The sequence below is a fragment of the Numida meleagris genome, chromosome 1, assembly GCF_002078875.1.
Source record: "Numida meleagris isolate 19003 breed g44 Domestic line chromosome 1, NumMel1.0, whole genome shotgun sequence".
Taxonomy (NCBI): Eukaryota; Metazoa; Chordata; class Aves; order Galliformes; family Numididae; genus Numida; species Numida meleagris.
This window is the reverse complement of record NC_034409.1, coordinates 81,229,820-81,248,427: the sequence shown is the minus strand read 5'-3', so window position 1 is coordinate 81,248,427 and position 18,608 is coordinate 81,229,820. Positions and strand designations below refer to the sequence as shown.

The 18,608-nt window shown below is 49.4% G+C and overlaps 1 protein-coding gene across 5 annotated transcripts in view; it reads left to right on the top strand.

Annotated features, from left to right (window-relative positions):
- Positions 10,253-18,608, top strand: part of BOC (BOC cell adhesion associated, oncogene regulated) — a 44,146-nt gene continuing 35,790 nt past the window's right edge. For 3 of the 5 annotated variants that reach the window (XM_021399031.1, XM_021399041.1, XM_021399009.1), the window contains exon 1: positions 10,452-10,937. The gene's annotated coding sequence lies outside the window, so the exon portion shown is untranslated. Of the gene's footprint in view, positions 10,397-10,451; positions 10,938-18,608 lie in introns of those variants that run through there. The other 2 variants (XM_021399020.1, XM_021399050.1) reach the window with 2 other exon arrangements.

Genomic DNA, 18,608 nt, shown 5'->3' with positions numbered 1-18,608 from the left:
AAGGAGAAGGCAGCTCGGCGCTGCTGCAAACCCCTCGCCTGAGGAGAACCACAGGCCCTTATCAGGATTCAGCCCCTCGCTGCGAGGAGGAGCGATTGTTTTCCTTTCTGGGTCTCCCAGCTCTCCCTCTAATGCTCTGCTCTCTTTCTCTATCATCTGTTTCCTTTGACGCGGGTCCCAGGCCCACTGCCAAGTCTCAGATCCATTAGCGAGGTGCCTCGCTGACTGAAGCACAAATCAGGACGGATCCGGGCGCAATTAGCAGCTTCTAGCACCTCATCTGGAAGGCATTAGCTTGGCTTTTGGGGGAGGGGGTTATGAGTTGGGAGGAGAAGAGAGAAATAAGAGGGAATAGATATAGATACCAAACAGAATAAATAAGCTATTTCTACCCCTCTTAGGAACCACCATCTAGCAACTGACAGCAGCACACAACCAGATGTACAGTTGCCATAAGCAGGGAGCTCGGCTGCTGTACCAGGCTGGTGTGCCTCACAGAGCTTCCCTGCCAGGAGGTTGAGGCTTTCAGGTCCAAGAAGAGGCTAAGATGGCACAGAGGTGTGCAGTCTGCCACAGTCTATGAGTGATGTCCCTCTTGGCTTTCCCTCACACCTGTAAGTGCACTTTGTTCCAACTTGTCCTCATATTTCTGTGGCGCTCTGCTCCACCTGGCTCTCAGTGTACTAAAATCCCACAGCATGATGCTGTGATGTCTCTCTTACACTCGAAGAGCCAAGACAGACCAGCACATATTGGTTATGATGGCCAACAGATAACAGTTCTCATCTGTACAAAATATATTTGCCTCAGTATTCTTCCCCCACCCTTGTACATATGTTTGAGGAAAACTGTGGTATTGCTCTCAGCAGAGGCAAAGGCCAGTCCTGCTCCTCACCAGCTTTCTTCAGGTAGATGGATGCACAGGAGGCTGTGGCTTTCAGGCTGCCCCAGCCCTAAGCTGAAGGGACAGGGCAAGAGTACTTACAGTGCAGCCGTCATGCTCTCAGAAAGGGCACTCTGTTTTCTGAAATGGCGTGTGTCGAGCTGGGGGAAAACCAAACACCGTTCACTCTCTCATGCTGCAGAGCTGCTAGCCTGCAAGGTGAGGGGCCTGGATTCTATTTACTCACCTGGGTGCAATCCCACTGCCCGGGCGCCAGATAGCCCATGCCATAGCTCATAGGCTTTTTCCCTTCCAGGGCCACCTGCTGATGGCCAGGGGCTGGGAAGCCAAGGCGTCCTCTGAGACAGTGATCTCATGTTATTCCTGCACAGGCAGCAGCTGGAGGTAGCTGAAAACATACCTCAGAGCAATTTTTCCTAGGCTGGCTGCTGCCAAATGGAGCCCTGCTGGTTGGTGAGCTCATGGAAAGTGATCTGCACCTGGGCTCAGGGGCCGTCAGCTGAAACGGTGGTGACAGAGGTGCGGGGCCACGTCGGGGGGGAAGCACAGGGGGCTGATATTTGTTGGTTCAAGGGGTTTGGGACATGTTGGTGCAGCCAGTGTGCTCTGTTGTTTCCCTGCCAGCAAAGACACGTATGGCAAGCTGGTGAGATGGCAGCAGGGGATGCGCAGAGCCGGATCAGGCCTTACTGTGTGCAGAGCAGGCTGTGCACTCACCCTCTGCCTGCATGCATCCACTGTGCTCCCACTGGGATGGAGGAAGAAGGCCTGGTTTCGGTTAAGCCTTCGGTCACACGAAGATGCCTTTCCTATTACTCTTTTGTTTTCCCTTCCCAGTAACATTCCCATTTAACTCTTCCAATGCTCCCTTGGGGTACTGCCTGCCATGCCTGGGGACTGGCCCTGGGCAGGGACAATTCAGGAGCAAGAGATGGCTGTGGGGGTCCGGGGCTGTAGCTCCCATCCCGCAGTGTGCTTGGGGAACATGGGCACATAGAGGAGGACGGCAGTGCTGAGAAGGGATGGGGGGGGACAGGAGGACAAAATGCCAATGGCACAGAGCTGAGTGTGGTGGAAATACCTTTAGAGTCAGTCATGGCGTTATCGTGGCTGAATTTGGCTCCAAACTTCAGATCTGTGAAGGAGTAGTCGGAGGAGTGGGGGGGTGGAAAAGAAAACATGCGAAGGCCTTTTCAAAACCAAAGACCACAAGAAAAAACTTCCTATAAACAAATCAAATGGAAATATTTTTTTAGTTCTATAAACATTTCCCCTTGAAGCGTTCAACCCAAATATTGCATCACTGTGCTAAGACATAAACAAAGCTTACAGTGAAAGAGATGCACACCAACAATAGACTGTTTGCCTTGTCTGGGCTGTGAGAAGTGCAAAAAATAAACAAACAGGGCAAAGAGTGACAAGCAGAAGAGAGAGATGTCTGAGTAGTGCTTCTCTGAGCGTGTGAGGGAGGGAAGAGCCCCCTCCTCAGTCCCCACTGAGTTTCAATGAGGAAATTCAGGTGCTTCGGGGTCCTTAGGAAATCCCAGCCCAGCAGGTCACAGGACACCAGCCAGATCTGTCGATCAGAATGCAAGGTAGCCTCTGGGTCTTCCCAATATATTAACCTTTTGTAATGGTGTTTAAAAAAAGGCTTTGACACCAATATCTCTTGGGTAGAAAAGTATTTATTTTTGCAGTGATTGAAATGGGAATAGCAAGAACAAAACCGGACAGGCATTGTTTGATACCAGTGTCATGCTTCTCTACAGGAAGCCCAGCCACCAGACCACAGAAAGGTTGTTGTCTTTCAAGCAGCAGTGAGCGGGCATTCAGGAGGGGGCAGGGGCTGGGGGCTGGCTGTTGGTTTGCAGGCACTCTAGGAGGAAGGATTTGGCACCAGATGAGAAAATGTGACATTCCACATCCTAGAGACACACACCTGAGGCAGTAGTGTAAGGTGATGCTGGCTACCTCAGGGCTGTCCTTTGTTCTGTTTTCCTATGGTATATGTACCCTTAATCTGGAACTGGCACATTTCTCACATTTTGGAGACACGCTGTGACCCTGCACACACAGTTCCGCAGTGCTGGGACACCAAGGGAAACAGGCAAGGAGATGCACAAGCCACTCCGGTGAGATGGGGGTCCACTGTTATTGCAGCTCATGCAAGAGACGTGGGTGGCTTAATGCCCTCCATGAGTACTCCTACCTCTCAGCGACCCCAACCAAGCAGCCTGTGGGGCTGTGTGGAGCAGAAAACCTGCAGAGGCCATTCCATCTGCCTAGCCTCACTGCATAAGCTTCTTGATGCGTGCTTTGGGCTTGCCAGAATGACTTCAGGTGCTGCTGTAAGAGCTGATTTATGAGGGGAGGCCAGAAGAAGAAAGGGCCTCACACATTTCTCGTGTTACATTGCCTCCATATCGGCGGGAACTCAGGGCGCTTACACCTGAGAAGCAGAGGCAGAAAGGGGCCCAGAGTGAGACTGACCAACAGACAGGATCGAAGATGTGGAAGCAGTAAGCAGGGCTGTTCTGAAGTAGTTGCATGGCTCTCGGGGGTGCTGGGAGCTTGCAAGACCTCAGGAGGTGGTCTGCAAGTGGAGTACAGCATCCTCCTCCAAGTCCGTTTCCCCACACTCACGCCTCACGCAATATCTAACACATGCAGCCAAATGAAACGGCAGTGAATGAAAGCAGCTGGGAGAAATGAAAAAAGAAAAACGGAATTTCAAAGCTTTGCCTGATCTTTATTTGGCTGCACATGCTGGCTGCTACATGGTATCGCTCCACAAACGAGTCTGTGGATTTTTGATAGTTTTTTTTTCTGCCCCAAAAGGTTAGTTTGTTCTCTGGATTAAAAAGGGATCAAGAGCAGTGAGTTGTGTAACCTTTTAAAGCTCATCCAACCCTTGTCCTCGAAAACTGTGTGCTCTTGAGCACTATGGCCTTGGTATCTGCCGTGATTCCTTTTCAAAATGAGGTTTCTAAAGTTACTAAGAAATGCTTAGCTTTCTTGCTCTATAAAACGCAATGAAATTGCATGTGTGCAAAGCCTAATGAGAGGACAAACCCAGGCGTATGCACACAGAGGCACTGAGCTGTAAGAGCAGCTCTTTGCAGGCATGCAGACTGCAGGAGGGTGACAGTGTCCAGTTTCATACAACAAGTAGCATTTGGGAGAGGAGTGTGTCAAAGGGATACTGAAAACAGGCAATGTGTAGCCAAACTAAGCCACGGGAGAGGCACTTAAAGGAGAAATTTGGAAGTCACAGTCTGCGAGTCTAAACATTGGGGATATTGCTGAGAATGATATGAAAGGAATAATGAACAAGGGTCAGATTATGAAGGGCGGCAGCTCTGATATTCCTGGTGAGCTGAGGAAACACCTCAGCTCAGGGGAACCTCCTTGGTGGCTGGGTGAAGCCTTAGTGGGACCCACCGTGGTCTGCAGGCTGGGCTGTGGGCTCGCAGAATTTTTCCAGGGACTTCTTCCAGGCTGTTTCTCTGTGATCCCTGACAGAGCCCATCAGAGCTGCCTTTTATCAGCACTGCGTGCCACAGTGAGCCTGTTCTGTGGTGTGTTAATCTGTCAGCTTTCAGGCTGGGGATACGGGTGATGGCGGGGTAGGGGCATGGGGACAGGCAGGCTGGGTATCCACGGCCTTCCCACCTACTGGAGATAAAGACTTGTTGGAGGGCTCTTCCTGAGGCAGAGGCAGAGGTAGAGCAAGCCATGGCAATGAAAGGAAGGAAGGCAAGGCAACAGGTGTGCGGGGAAGCGGTGGAAGAGGAGGGATTATGGGTAAATAATAGGTGAATACCTGGACTGCCACAAAGAGAGAATGCAATGTAAAGGGAGATCTGTGTGCCTTACATTGTAAGCTCCCTTGCTGATAGACATGACAGGTAGCTATTTAAAATCACTGCAATTACTCAGGGACCGTACCACAACTAAAGCGATCTTCTCAGCCTTCAGCATTAACCTGGAACACCTCTAGGATGCCTCCCTATCTCAACTGTTGATGTTTGTAAACCCCAAATGACTTACTTCAGATTAAGGGAATCAGTAAAGAGCGTGAAATCCTAAACGCAGTGCAGCCTGCAGTGATGGATATTAGGCTCCCATTGATTACCATAGCACCAGATCCCCACGTAGCATCTCCACAGAGAAAAGTAATGGCTCATCTAGTATGAGAAAAAACCTAAATGTTTTTTCCAGCAAACCTCTGCAAAACGAATAGCAGGGAAAACAGATTGATAAAAGCTAGCTAACCCAATACCACACAAACATCTCACAATTTCTGCTGTGATTCCCAGCTGAAGATGGGCACACAAAAAAAACACCCTCATTTTCCGTGAGCTGGCATAGTGCTCCTGTGTCCATACTCAGGACTTCCCACATCCAGTGTGTCAGTGCTGCAGTGTGGTCATGATCGCTAATGTGGTTGCATTGGCTTTCGTTGCACAAAGAGATTTAAACTGTAGAAGAATTGTTGCCAAGTTCCAAGTAAGGAAAATAAGATCTTAGGAAAAAGAAGGGTATTTATTTGGGGCATTTGTCTGAGCTTCTTACTCAAGCAAAAGGTCTTGTTTATTGCAGTGGATATTTTCCAGTTAATAAAACCTTTTCTTAAAGACCCTGTCTTCCACCTGAAATGCTCAGTGGCATTGTAAGACATTCCCCAAATACAAGACAGTCTCTACAACTACACATCTGTGAACGATTTGAGACAAGGAGACAAATGGGTCTGAACTGGGTCATCTCATAGACCTGCGAGCCCACTAATTGTCCAAATATTTCATGTCAATGAACTGACTACCAACAGAAAAGTACTTTCTAAGAAAGTCTCCCATATGCATACAGTGCGACACCCAGAGTGTATGCACAACTGTAACCATATATAACACAGTTTATACCAATATACCCATCACCGTGCAAAGGGAGAATGACACTTTTGCAGGGGCATCTTTCTTCTATATTGGTTTTGCTGTGTCTGATACAGGGATTGTACCTGCAAAACCCCCCTGTTGCCAATCCCTCTCCCAAACAAGGCAGAGGAGATTGTAGCAAGGTGGGAGTTGGCCTCTTCTCCCAGGTAAGACAAGAGGTAATGGCTTCAAGTTATGCCAGGGGAGGTCAGGTTGGATATTAGGAAAAATTTCTTCTCAGAAAGAGTGGTCAAACACTGGAACAGGCTGCCCATGGAAGTGGTGGAGTCACTGTCCCTGGAGGTGTTCAAGAATGGTGTAGATGTAGCACTGAGGGGCATGGTTAGTGGGGATAGTGGTGATGGGTTGATGGTTGGACTTGATGATCTAAGTCATCTTTTCCAACCTTAATGATTCTATTATTCTATGACTGAAAGCTATCTGCAGTTTATCCTTGATGTTACACCAGAAATTGTTTGTATTTGAAAATATCTCAGTGAACATGGGACATCTATGTCTGACATCAGAGTGAGCTACTCACATCCAAGTCTATGCCCCTGACTTGGGCCCTTGTGGTGAAACTGAGCTGACCTCAAGCTGGTTTAGTTCACTCCAGCAAAGATTTCCTAATATAGCCAGGCCCTATCTCTTGTCACCCCGTCCCACCCCCTTCTTTAATTTGGCTCTCTTGAGTTTTGATGACTGAATCACTTCCTTCTTTGTTTCTCTGATTACCTTCTTAATCTTCTGCTCCCGAAAGATGCTTAGATCCTCAATCCCTGTACAAATACACTTTTCTTTCTAAGCTTTTCACCAACCAAACAAGGTTTTATTTGTTTATTTAATTTGACATGCTGGGAGAGAAATGATCCCACTTCCTATGGATTATCGAAGTAACAAATAGGTTTACAAGAGGGTAAACAAAGTAAAACTCATGCTGAAACTCCTTTGAACTAGGGACTTCCATTCACTTCCCCATTTTGAACGGAATCTGCTGCCCTTGGACCAGCCGGCTCCTGGAGTGCAGACTCATGGCCTCCTTGTCCTCCTGTCCTCCTTCACCAGAGCTACCATGAGTTTCCAACAAGGCAGCCACATGGCTGTGAGCTCACTCTGCGAAGGGAGAGCTCTCTCCATCTCGCCTTTGGTTCTGTAGCATAATGCTTCCCATCAGTATGCCATTTTTGCAAAGGTTAAGATCTAGAGAAACCTGGGGGCAAGACCAGGAGTCCTTATGAAGGCAGGAATGCTGCATTAATTTTTGCTGGGAGTTTTGTCTGACTCAGAGGCTGGCATGGAAGCATCACCCTGTGCACACACCACCTGCAATACGTACTCCTGAAAAGAAAGAGGCTTGAGTTTGGGCTAAAATGTAGAAGAGCTCGGAGGCAGCAGTGCCAATGGGCTCCCCCCAGGATGACAGCCCCCAGCAGCATGCAGGTCACAGGTTTTCAGAAAGCTCAGTCCTGGGGGCTGTAGACTGTCCTTCTCTCCCCCACCCCCAGCTTCCCGTTCTGTTTATCGCTTCATCCGTAATTGGGAGGCATGTGTGGATGAATTAAACATAGCAGGGCAGATGAGAAAACTCTCCTTCTTAGCTGGCTGAATGAGCAAACTTAACTGAGCCTGTTACCCACTGAGTATCGTACCGACATGCCAGGGTCTGGTTTCCTTTGAGCTCGCCCTTTCATGCGGAGTCCCTCAGTGCCCCCCGCCTTGCTCTGCACAATGTCAAACAGCTGGAGCTCCTCCGGCCCGAGGAGGAGCCTTTGCATACGATGGCAGCAGCAGTGGGAATTCTGCCTGGGATTGCAGAGGGCTAGGGCTGAGGATCAGGATGCTCTGGCAACTCCCAAGGGGGATGAGTCCCCCCCAAGCCATGCCTGTGGAAAAAGCTTTCAGGGAATGGGGCTAAAGGAGGGGGTTTGGGCTTTCTCACTGCTTTGAACTTCAGCGAGGCCAGTGGCACCCTGAGAGCAGTTCTGCTGGGTGGTTTGAAATAAATGGGTGCCAGCCTAGAGCTAGTGTCCTCAGCACAGTGAGAGAGTGGATGTCCACAAGCAGGACTGCTGCTGTCCCATCTGGGTGTTCACAGGGGACACAGCTGCACAAACCATCATTCTGTTATCCTCTAGGCATTTTTTTCAAGGGAAGAACAGTAAAGTGCTGCTGCACCCCACATTTCTTCCTCCCCAGGGAAATATAGGGAATGTAATCCTGCAGGGCTGCAATCCTGGCCTTTTTTTTTTCCTACCATTAAACAAGCCCCAGGGCAATTCTTTGCACAGGGTAGCTTTAATTCTTCTCCCTCCTCTTTCTTCCCACCTCTGTAAGCCTAAAACTCGTCAGGGCTAATTCAATTCCTGTTTTAATTCAGAACAGTTTACGACTGCTCTAAATTAGGAAACCACTGCTTTTCAGACAAGACAGGTGCTAGAGGTCTCAGCACTTGTAAAATTAGGCCACTTAGTGAGGTGTCTACGTACGGATTTAGCACCTAAAGACTGCTGCTGAGAAATGAAAAGAAAATCTTGGAATCTAGGAAACTGTTTTTTAGAAGGTAATTAGACAGCAAAGTTAATGTTGTGGAGGAAGGAAGTTTGTGTTCAACTTGATAAGTGTGCCCATTTGGGTGCAAGCTGAAGAGCTGTTGATAGGTATTCCCTTGGAACTCCAGAAACTCTGCAGAAAAATCAGTTTTGACATTTTCAGTACCCCATCATAAAAGAAAGAAACAAGAAACCCAAAACCAAGCATAAAAAACAATTAAAAATCCTTCAGAATATCCTTTCTTGTGAGAAATGAGTGAGCTAGGAGTACAGATTCCTAGGTGAAAAGGAATAACTCTGAAACCTAATGATAAAGTGAGGATAACCTTTAATTCTTTTACTTTCTTTGACTGAAGGTCTTCAGATTTAGAAACTACAGATTGTATTTATCATCTGTGCTCTGCACAGGGCAAAGATGTGAGAAACGTGACCACAGTGTGTTAACTATTCTAGTCTGACCTTGCAGTAGCAGCAGATTTGTTTTAAACTCACCTTTATTGAAAGGCTTTGAAAGATGAGAATTTCTCCACACCTTTGGGTAAATTTACCACTGTCTATGTTGTTGGGCTTGGGAATGTGTATGTCCTTTGAGATGAGGGGAGGCAGTGAGCAGGAGTTGGTTTGGTGTAATCCCAGTGATTGGTGTTATTGCTTCTTTTGAAAATGTGTTCCTCAGATGATTTCCTGAGACCAAGCACCTGCCAAGAGGGACAGCTGGGAGAAAAGTTCCTCTCCTTCTTGTCCTTCATTCACGTCACCTTTAGAGAAGGTGTACTTATGGATTGACTAGGGGAGTCAGTTGCTTTCCTTGAAACTAGCTGGCTAAAATCACATGTAATTAGACTGTTTGACCTCCACTGGAAGGGACTGTGTTCATTTAGTAAAATATTAACCCCAGCGCTTTGGAGGAAAACTGCAGCAGTTTTTAAAATATGCAGTTGGGCTCATCTTATTTAACCTGGATGGGTGCAAAGTTTTGCCTCCTACACAGTCATCACTTTTCCTCTTTCTCTGCCTATATTTTTTGTCTCAGATGTCTTGACATCCTCATCCAGACGGTCTGTCCTGTGTCCCACAGCAGCACAAATGGGATATCCTCTCCAGGAGTGAATGAGCCTGTGGGTGATACCAGACAAGTGAAGCACCTCCAGTCCTTTCACAACCATTGGTTATGGCTGTGAGGCAGCTATGCGGGTGTTTGAACTCCATTCGTACTAACACGGAAACTGAGGCACATAGTGACGACAGGGACCTGCCCAATCCCACCCTGCATGCCATCGCCAGAGCAAGGACAAGGGATCTAATTGTCCTGAGGACCCTGACACGGCATGAAGTGGTGTGACACAAAGGCCCTGCAAGGCTTGGTGTTGGTGAACTTCCCTGAAGAGCATGGATGGCTGAAGTTACCCAGCTTGTGAAGTTCCAGGCTTGCGTGGTGGCTCTTACATCCCTTCAGCAGATGCCTGCTGGGAACCTGCAGACCGCAGGAAAGCTGTCCTTCCCTGGGAAGCTCAACAGGTGCTTGGAGCTACTCCCCCAGACCTTTGCAGGCTTGGTCCCCAGAGCAACAAGGTCAATTAGAAGGCCTACCACGACACCTCCACTGGTATTTATCTCCAGCCTGCTTTCATAGCCCAAACATTGCCCCCAGTGACCCCAGGATCCCATTCCCTCCTGGCATGACCACAGCGCCCGCAGGCGCTGCCCATCCCACCTGACCCCAGGCTGGGGCAGCGAGGCCCGGCTGCCATGTCCCCGCTGTGCCGGGAGGCCCCGCCGCCCTCATCCCACAGGCCACCCCGCTGCCCCAGCCGCCGCCGCGGCCTCCCTGCCACTCAGGCCAAACTTTTCGGCCCAACTTTCCCGCTTCCGCCTGCCGGGAGAAGTGTGGTGGCCGGGCGGGAGCGGCTGGGCGGGTGTCGGCGGTCGCCGTTTGGGTAGGCAGCGGTCAGATGATGCTGGCCATTGTTATTGCCGGGGGGGGAGCAGGCGGCTGCTGCCCGGCGTTTTAGGTAAGTGGGTTTATTTTGTGTTTTCTCTCTCCTCTGGCTCCTCCTCTTCTTCCCCCCTCCTCCTCAGGGGGAGGGGAGGAGGCTCTGGAGCAGGAGTAGCTGGAGCAGGGAATTGTTTGGGAGTTCAGTCATCCAAAAGCTGTCACCCGTATGGAGGGTCTGGCTCCCCGTGCCCCAGCTCCCCTTCCCTCCTCCTCCTCCTTCTCCTCCTCCTTCTCCTCCGCCCGCGCTGCTCTCCCCGCCGCGCCTCCGCTCTGCATATAACCAGCGCAAAACACCGCCAGCACCCCAAGTCCAGGGCCCCCGCCTTCCCCTCCCGTTCTCCCCAAAACAGGCTTTTTTTCCTTTCTCTCTCTCTCTCTCTCTTTTTTTTTTTCCTCCTCTCGTTATTATTATTATTTTTTTTTTCTCTGTGTGTGTGTGCTGAATTCCCTGCAGATCCGGCCTGGAAGTTCCCAGCTCCTGGAGTTAAGCCTCTTTGTTGCTTCCCTCCGTTTCGGGCACGGCCGTGTTCCCCCGGTCTGCTGGGCCCGAGCCCCCGGTGAGTGAAGCGGAGGGGAGTGGGCCGGGGGGCGGCTGCCGGGGGGCGGCCGTGGGGCACGGGGCTTCCCCTCTCCTCACGCCTCGGTGGTGGTCGTGGTGGTGGTGGTGAAGAAGCTTTGTGCTGGAGTTGGGGAAGTTGCTGTCGGGATGCTGGGAAGGGGTGAGCGGACGCGCCGAGGAGCTGACAAGAGAGGAACGACATCCCGCCAGCCCCTGCCATGTGGGACTTGGGGTTGTGCTGGCGCAGGTGGGTTTGGGGTGCGGGTCATCCCCTCCCAGACCTCCCTCCTTGGCCAGGCGGCTTTAATGGTGGGCCCGGAGCATGTACACACCGTGGTGCACTGGCATTTTGCCTAAGCCTTCCCCAAAAGCTGGGTCTCTCCATCCCCACCACCGGCTGGTCGCAGAGCGTGTGGTGGAGAGGGAAAAGCTGTGCAAAAAGCCGTGTTGCTTCAGCTCTTGTCAAAAGCAGATGGGAGTTTGCAGGCAAGACTCAGCAGAGTCATTTTGGTTCGTGCTGTGTGAAGGGGTTGTGCTGCTGATGCAGAGAAAAGCGTGGGTGGGTAATCTGCGAGCATAATTTCTGTCCTTTTCTTGTGCAGTTGTAGTTTTTTAACTCTGGTGCAAGGATGAGGCGTGATTTGGGTTCAGGGTGGTGATTTTCTGCTCCGTGGCGGGATGCTGAAGGACTTGTGCCTATGTGCCTCGCTGCTTGGGCTGTAACTTTGGCAGGTCCTCTTGGTGGTGACTGCGAATGGAAAGTGTGCTGGTGTGCGGGGGGCAGAGTGGGATGCAGGATTTGTAGCTGTGTCCAAATGAAACCTTCTAAAATGCCCCACAGACACTGGTACGTACTTTGAAAAATAATAATAGGCTTTTCCCGATGGCCCCAGCAAGCAAAAGATATTTAACAGAAATCGTGTGTCTTTGAGCACTTCCTCAACTAATTCAGGTACCCTGAGTGTTTTTTCACGGGCATTTGGCATTGTGGGAAAGACAGTTCAGGTCTGTTAAAGGGTTTTTTTGGTTCTTGTTTGTTTTAAAGAAACTCTCTTGACCTCTCTGCAGCATTATGGAAGTGGGATAACAGGCTTCCACACACACTGCGTGCCCGCCCGTAATTCCAGGCATGTCCTAAGCTGTTTGATTTTCTTGGTGTCCAGTTCTAACTTCTACATCGCTACTATGGTATCTTTTTGATAAATGCGTTTGCAATCTGCTGTTAAGTTTCTTTTCCCATGGGCTAAAAAATAATCATGGAAAATATTAGGAGAATGTGGGTGCTTTTGCAAGCAGGATTTTAACTTAGTTTTCTTCTCTTTTAAAACTAACTGCCCAATGTGCCTATGTTTAAAGGAGAGCTCTTAAATAATTATGCATATCTACATGCATGCACAAGACCTTTTTCTAATGGGTTGGATATTGAGGTTTATGGCTCTGGGAAGGATTTCAAGCAGAAACATTTCATGGGTTTGCAAGGAAGATTTGTTCTGTTTATTTAAGTGACCTAGAGAAATGAAGGTGAAATAACTTCCTTTGCTAATAGGAGTCATCTTGGGACCTTCTAAAGTAAATAGGACAATTAGGGAGAGCTGTGAGCTCCCTGCTGAGTGTGTGATACTCTCTGACAAGAAATAAACAGAGTTTTGTTCTAAGTACTTTTCTGAAACACTCATTCCCCCAGATACAATCGCAGGACTTCATCTGTTGTGCACAACACGGACAGGATCTCAGTAAGTGTTTGCTGTGAGGGCTGGAGTCAGCAGTCCTCCCTGCTGGTGTATTTCCCATTAGGGAAAATGAGGCAGGTTCATCTGAAGGGTGTGCACAGGTCCTTGCAGATTTGGAAAACAAGTCCTGTTTTCTCCTTTTCTAATACATACGCATACCCATAGGACCATTCTTTGAGAGAAATCCCAGCACAAGTAGCTGAATCCACATACATCTCCTCTGCTTGGCACAAAGAAGAAATTTTAGACGTGAATGTATGTGCTACCAAATGGCATGTATGTCTTATGGGTGCTCTGTATCCCTGCGGACCAGAAAATACAGCTTTTCTGCATTGTGTGCTGACACGATAGCCCAGTGAGTACAGGGTGAGAGTCTCTTCACCATTGCATAGTAAGGCTGGATGCCCCATGTCTGCAGAGGTTTTCCAGCCTGCTGGATGTAAGACTCAACATCTCAGAGCTGTGCTTTTTCAGAGGACAGGTGAATTATTGCTCTCTCCCTCTCGCTTCTTGAAATTCTGTTCTGTTCTGAAAACTAACAGCCCTTTGTGAACTGGTGGAGCCTCCTGCCCAGCACAGAGCGTGCAGGTGGGGTCAGGAAAGCGAGTAGCCTGCTTGGTCCCATCTTGTCCCTTCAGATCTCTGGGTGCTTCCTTTCCTCAGTGAAGAGTAGATCTGAATTTCTGTAGTTTCTCTTTGTTGTTACTGGATGACTACACTTGACTAAAATGCCAACACGTACACCTGTCAGTGCTTCCTGGCCTCTTCCTTAATTGTGTGTCCTCGCAAGCACAGTCTGAGACCGTGTGTGACAAATCTCTGTTACTTCTACCTGGGCTGATGAGCAGTAGAGGCAGAAGGACACTCTTCAGGTGGAAGCACAGGTTTGAATGTCGAGTTGCTTGGGCTGTCCACAGCCAATGCATGTGCATTGCACGAGCTTAAAGAGCTTCCTTTGTAGCTCCATGCCTCGGTTTCCCACTGCAGAAAATGGTGCAGAACCCTGTGCAGATGGAGTGAGCACTGCGGCGGGGCAGGCGTTGGCACCATCATGCCAGCCAGCAGCACCAGCCCTCGTGTCTCTCAAAGCAGAGCTCCAGCTCAGTCAGCCTCAGTGACTCGGCCCACAAGAAGTTGCAGCAGCAGTCGGCCGGTGTAGCTGCAGCTTAACAGAAGTTTCTTGGGCAGTAAATAATGGTAGGCTGGTCATTCTAATGCCTGACATTGAATGCTTTGAAAAAGCAGGAGGAAATGCCCTCAGACTTCTTTTATGTGCAGGGATGGTTCGATGCATTACTGCTGGCACGTTATGAACCAGGGATTGCAGATCTCTTGGTTCAAACCATTGTCTTCCAGGCTGAAAGCTTTACGCTGCAGAGGCTGCTGTTGGGATGGGATATCCCACAACGCAGAAGCTCTCTTGCAAAACCTTTGCAGACTTCCTGTTTCTGGTTAGACTGAAAACATCCTGAGGGAGAAACCTGCTGCTGTATGCTCTGGCGCTCCTGTGGTCAGTCGCAGCTTAAAAGGCTGTGGCTTCTTACAGTGCCTAGGCCACAAGGACAATTTAAGGAGAGTAACAGATATAGGAGTTGCAGGTCCCGGAGAAGATCACTTTCCATTTTTTCTAAATGTGTTTTGGGTGACTGTTCGACAAAATGCATCGCAAATGTCTTTTTCTTATTTCCTGCTCTTTGGTTTCATCCTTCTTGGCCCTGAATCATACGGCATTGTTTCCATTGCTTCGTTGGCTGAACGCGGCGCTCAGAGCTTCATTTCTGGAGGGAGCGCTTGCAGGATGGGAAGCTTCTAAAATTTGCTTTGTGTGCATATTTGAGCTTCAGAGTTTTTCAGATCTCCCCTCCGTAGGAGTGTTGCAGGAGTGTTGGTGGAAAGTGGAGACAAAAATGGTGTGAGCGCAGTGGGAGCGAGCTGGCTGAGGAGCTCAGAGAGCTGTTGTTGTGGGGGAAAAGCCCTCAGTGCTCACATGGTTCTGAAGGGTTTTGTACACGAACAGGGAACAGACCACTGCCTTGAGGAGCCTGCATGCTCTTTTTGTCCCTGAAAAAGGCCAAACAGGCTGAGGGACTCAGCTGGCCCTGATGGAGTTGTTAGCAGAGCACCTGGCGCAGTGAGGCTCTGTGCTGAGAGGGGCTCTTGGGGCTGCTCTCCTGCCTTGCAAGAGTGCTCCAGTAAGAGCCAGAGCCAATTTATTTTGGCTCTGGTGGGATTGACGGAGGAAAATGTGCTTCAGGCAGCGTGTGGGACGTGCTCAGGCTTCTTTGCCCTCTCCGTGGGCAGCATGCCAGCACAGAGGTGAGAGCCAAACTTTACCCTCGCTTTCAGCTTGGCTGCTCTGGGGAAGCTGCTGACCCGTGGCCAAAGCCTCCCCTAAGCCCCCCCTATAGATGAGGGGAGTGCGACTGCACCTTGTGTCCATGTAGAGGGTGTCCATGGAGGCTGGCTGGGCCAAGTCCAAACCACGCAGCAGCCCACTGCCCCGGTGAAAACCCACTGTTGTTGAGATCACTGGACTCTGGGGCTCTGGGCTCTCTATATGTTTGTGAAAGCCAGATGGTGGCTTGGAAACCAGTCACTTGTGAGCTTCTATGGCAAAGGCTGTAAGTCCCAAGCCCCATGGTGGCAATGCCATTTTTGTTCATAGAATCATAGAATTAGCTAGGTTGGAAAAGACCTACAAGATCACCTAGTCCAACCATCCACCTACCACCAACAACCCCACTAAACTATGTCTCCCAACGCTATATCTAAACATTTCTGTTCTGTTCTGCAAGATTAGCCAGCAAGTCCTACTCTTTCGCAGAGCCGTGGTCCTACAGCCCTACCAGATGCAAGGGCATACTCACAGGCTGCAGTGTCAGTGAGTCTGAACAAGCTTGTGTGCCTAAAAACCGTGCATTGAGCCTCTCTCCTGTGTTGTTTTTTTTTAAATCAAAGGAGTGGAGAAGGAAAGGGTGTGAAGATCCCTGTCAGTGTTGTGTCTTCAGCTTTGAAAACGATAGGTTAGGCAGAGCCCTGTGGAACAGTACGTTGAGTGTGTTAAGAAAACTTACGCAGATATAAACCTACAGAGGTAGTAGTTGAGAAATAAACCTCGAATGTGGGTGCACTGGCCTGGAATATAGCATTTATATGAAAAAGGCGCATGCCTCTGGTCATGTCACTGTGGTTTATTCTACTGTGTTTAGGTAGAGCAGCCACCTTGCTTAGTTATGCTTTTGCTGTAGGGAGGTGAGGTTCTGCTCTCTGCCTTGCAAACTTTTGCCCGGGTTGGGGCAAGTGGCTCTTTGCCTCAGCTCTCCACCTGCAGAACCTGTGAGTGGCACTTCCCTGCCTCCTGGTGGTGCTGAAGGTAGATCTGCTGGAGATCCAGAGAGACTGTGGCTTTGCTGGCTGCTGAGAAGCCTTTCTGCTTAGGACCACTGCTGGTTTCAGCAGAGAGCCTCCTGTGGTGTTGGCAGCCCGATGGGAGGCTCTGCGGTCACCTCTGGGGATATCCATCCATGCGTGCGGGGTGGCTGTGGGCTCTGGTTTTGGTCGGGAGGGTAGGCTTGATGTCAAGCTGCTCTCTGAGCTTGACCCTTAGGGAGTCTAGCGTAGGTAGCGGCACTACAGCTGCAGTGAATTTATGACTCCAGCCAGCAGCGGTACAGAGAAGCCATTGTAATCTTATGTACTGTACAGTGTATATCTCCACGAGAAAAGTGGCTCCTGTTTTTTTTCTTTTCCCCCCTCCTCTCCATCCTCTCACATCTAGCTTTATGAAGTTCCACCCCTTAAATTGCAAATTTGGCCTTATCTTCAAAGAAGCCCTTTGGTGCCAAGGTTTTAAAGGTGGGGAGGAGGCAAGAGCAAAAACATAATCCATTAACAGCCCGGTTGCCAGAGAAAATGTTTTTTAAAACAAAATCTGAAACTTTAGTGTTCGAGATCCAATGCCAAGATTGAATACAAGCATAGGCCTTGTCCCCTGAGAGTGACAGCACTGGGAATATGCTGGCAGAGACCATGGAACGAGGATTCTTGTGCATGCACGCACACAAATAGACAATTATTTGGAAGCCAATAGAGTTCTGGATGCCGAATAATAATTCACTTCATCTAGCGCCTTCTGTTCCAAGTTGCTCCCCGAGCTGCAGCTGATGTGGAGGAGCCTTCTCGCCGCTCCAGCCCTCTGCTGGATGGCAGCCCCCTCTGGGGCAGGATGGCGGTGCTTGCCTGCACGTTCCTCAGCCGTGGGTGGTAGAAAGGGCGAGCTGGCCCCACTTCTCCAGAGCCTGGCACTGTCAGCAAGTGATTCCTTTGGGCCCCTTGAATCTAAGATGATGGGAATGTGATTTTTTTTTTTTAATTTTCCCGATGAACGCTGCTTGTTTAACAAACCCAAGCCCTGTCGGATTGAAGAGATGGGTTTGAGTCACAGTAAAAGGGGAGGTTTTCAAAAACATGCTGGGTGGGATTTTTCAAAAGCACCTGGGGTGACTTAATTATACTTACTGAGATGTGTGCATTGAGGGACTGGACGGCTCTCCCCTTGCTTTTAAATACAAGGTCACAGTTGGCACATCTGTGGGATGGTCCCACCGTCACCAGTGTAGCAGCTGCACAAATCATTCCCAAACACCTACTCTCGCATGGAAATATAATCTTGACTTCAAAAGTCCATCAGATACTGTTGCCCCACCAGCAGAGAGGGAAGAGGCCTCAAGTTGATGGTCTGTTGTGCTCAGCAACCATGCAGCACGTTAGCTTGGTGGGATGAAAGATGCTAGAGAAGGGGAGTCAGTACTAACACATATGAAGCTATGTGATGAAGCCAAGCGAACTCCGTGCCTTGTGAGGCAGGCAGCAGTCTATCAGTGAGAGCTAGCTGTGCTTGCTTGGTACACAAATATGCAAAACAACCCATGGAGCCCCACTAATTGCCCCATGAGGTCTGTTGACTTCTGTGCAAGCAAGGGTCAACTTTTTACATAAGGCACTAAGATAGACAGCAAAGTACTTGCTGGATAAACGACTGGGTTTTCCTTGTGATTTCCTAGACTGTAGATTTGGGGAGGAGAAAGAAGTATAAAGAAGACAACGTCAAGAGCAAAGTGGTGAGTCATATTTAGCGTTGATGTCTGATCACCTAACCTGCACTCTGCCCTATAATCTGACTCCCCTGGGATAGCTTCAGACATCCCTAACCTCCGAGCCACTTCAAAGAACCACCTTTACAAAAATTTCCCAAACTAGTGACCAAGAAAACAAGCAAAAATTTCAGCAGCCACAAAAATTTGAGTATAACCCAGTTTTTGCATAGCCTGAGCGTTGAAGATAAGTAGAGGTTTCTTAACATTTGCTCTGTGGGTGAAGGCCTGAGGAAGACCTGCCATGCTGTCTTCCCCCCCCGCTGTATTGCAGTAGTGGTCTAAAGGTTTTAACCAAGACTGGGACCCAACTATGTTAGGCACTGTGCTAGCCTGTAGCGGGAGATAGTTCCCATATCTTCATTCAAAACAGCAAGACAAATGCAGGACGGGAGATGAAAGCATGAAAAAGAAGATGTGTGCCTTGGGGTCATTCAGCACGTCAGGGCTGGAGATTAGAGCAGAGCCCGTGTTTCCTGATAGCCCCACATTGGGCTCTGGGCATTGGTAGTGCCTTTCTGCTATGGAGAGCTGCAGGAGTGCGTGGCTGGAGTGGAAGGAAAGGAGCCAGTTCTGCCTTCAGTTCTCCTTGTCAGCTGGTTTTCAGTCGTGGCATGGTGCTTTGAAAAACAGCTGGGAGAGCAGAGAGCCAGTGTAGTAAACGTGCACACTGCAAGCAAAATGATCTAATTACATAGGTGCTGTGTCCCTTCTTTCCTGGGGTCCTGGGATCATGTTCCTCCTGCTCTGGAGGCACTGGCTTTTGGTACCAAGACAAGGATGAGG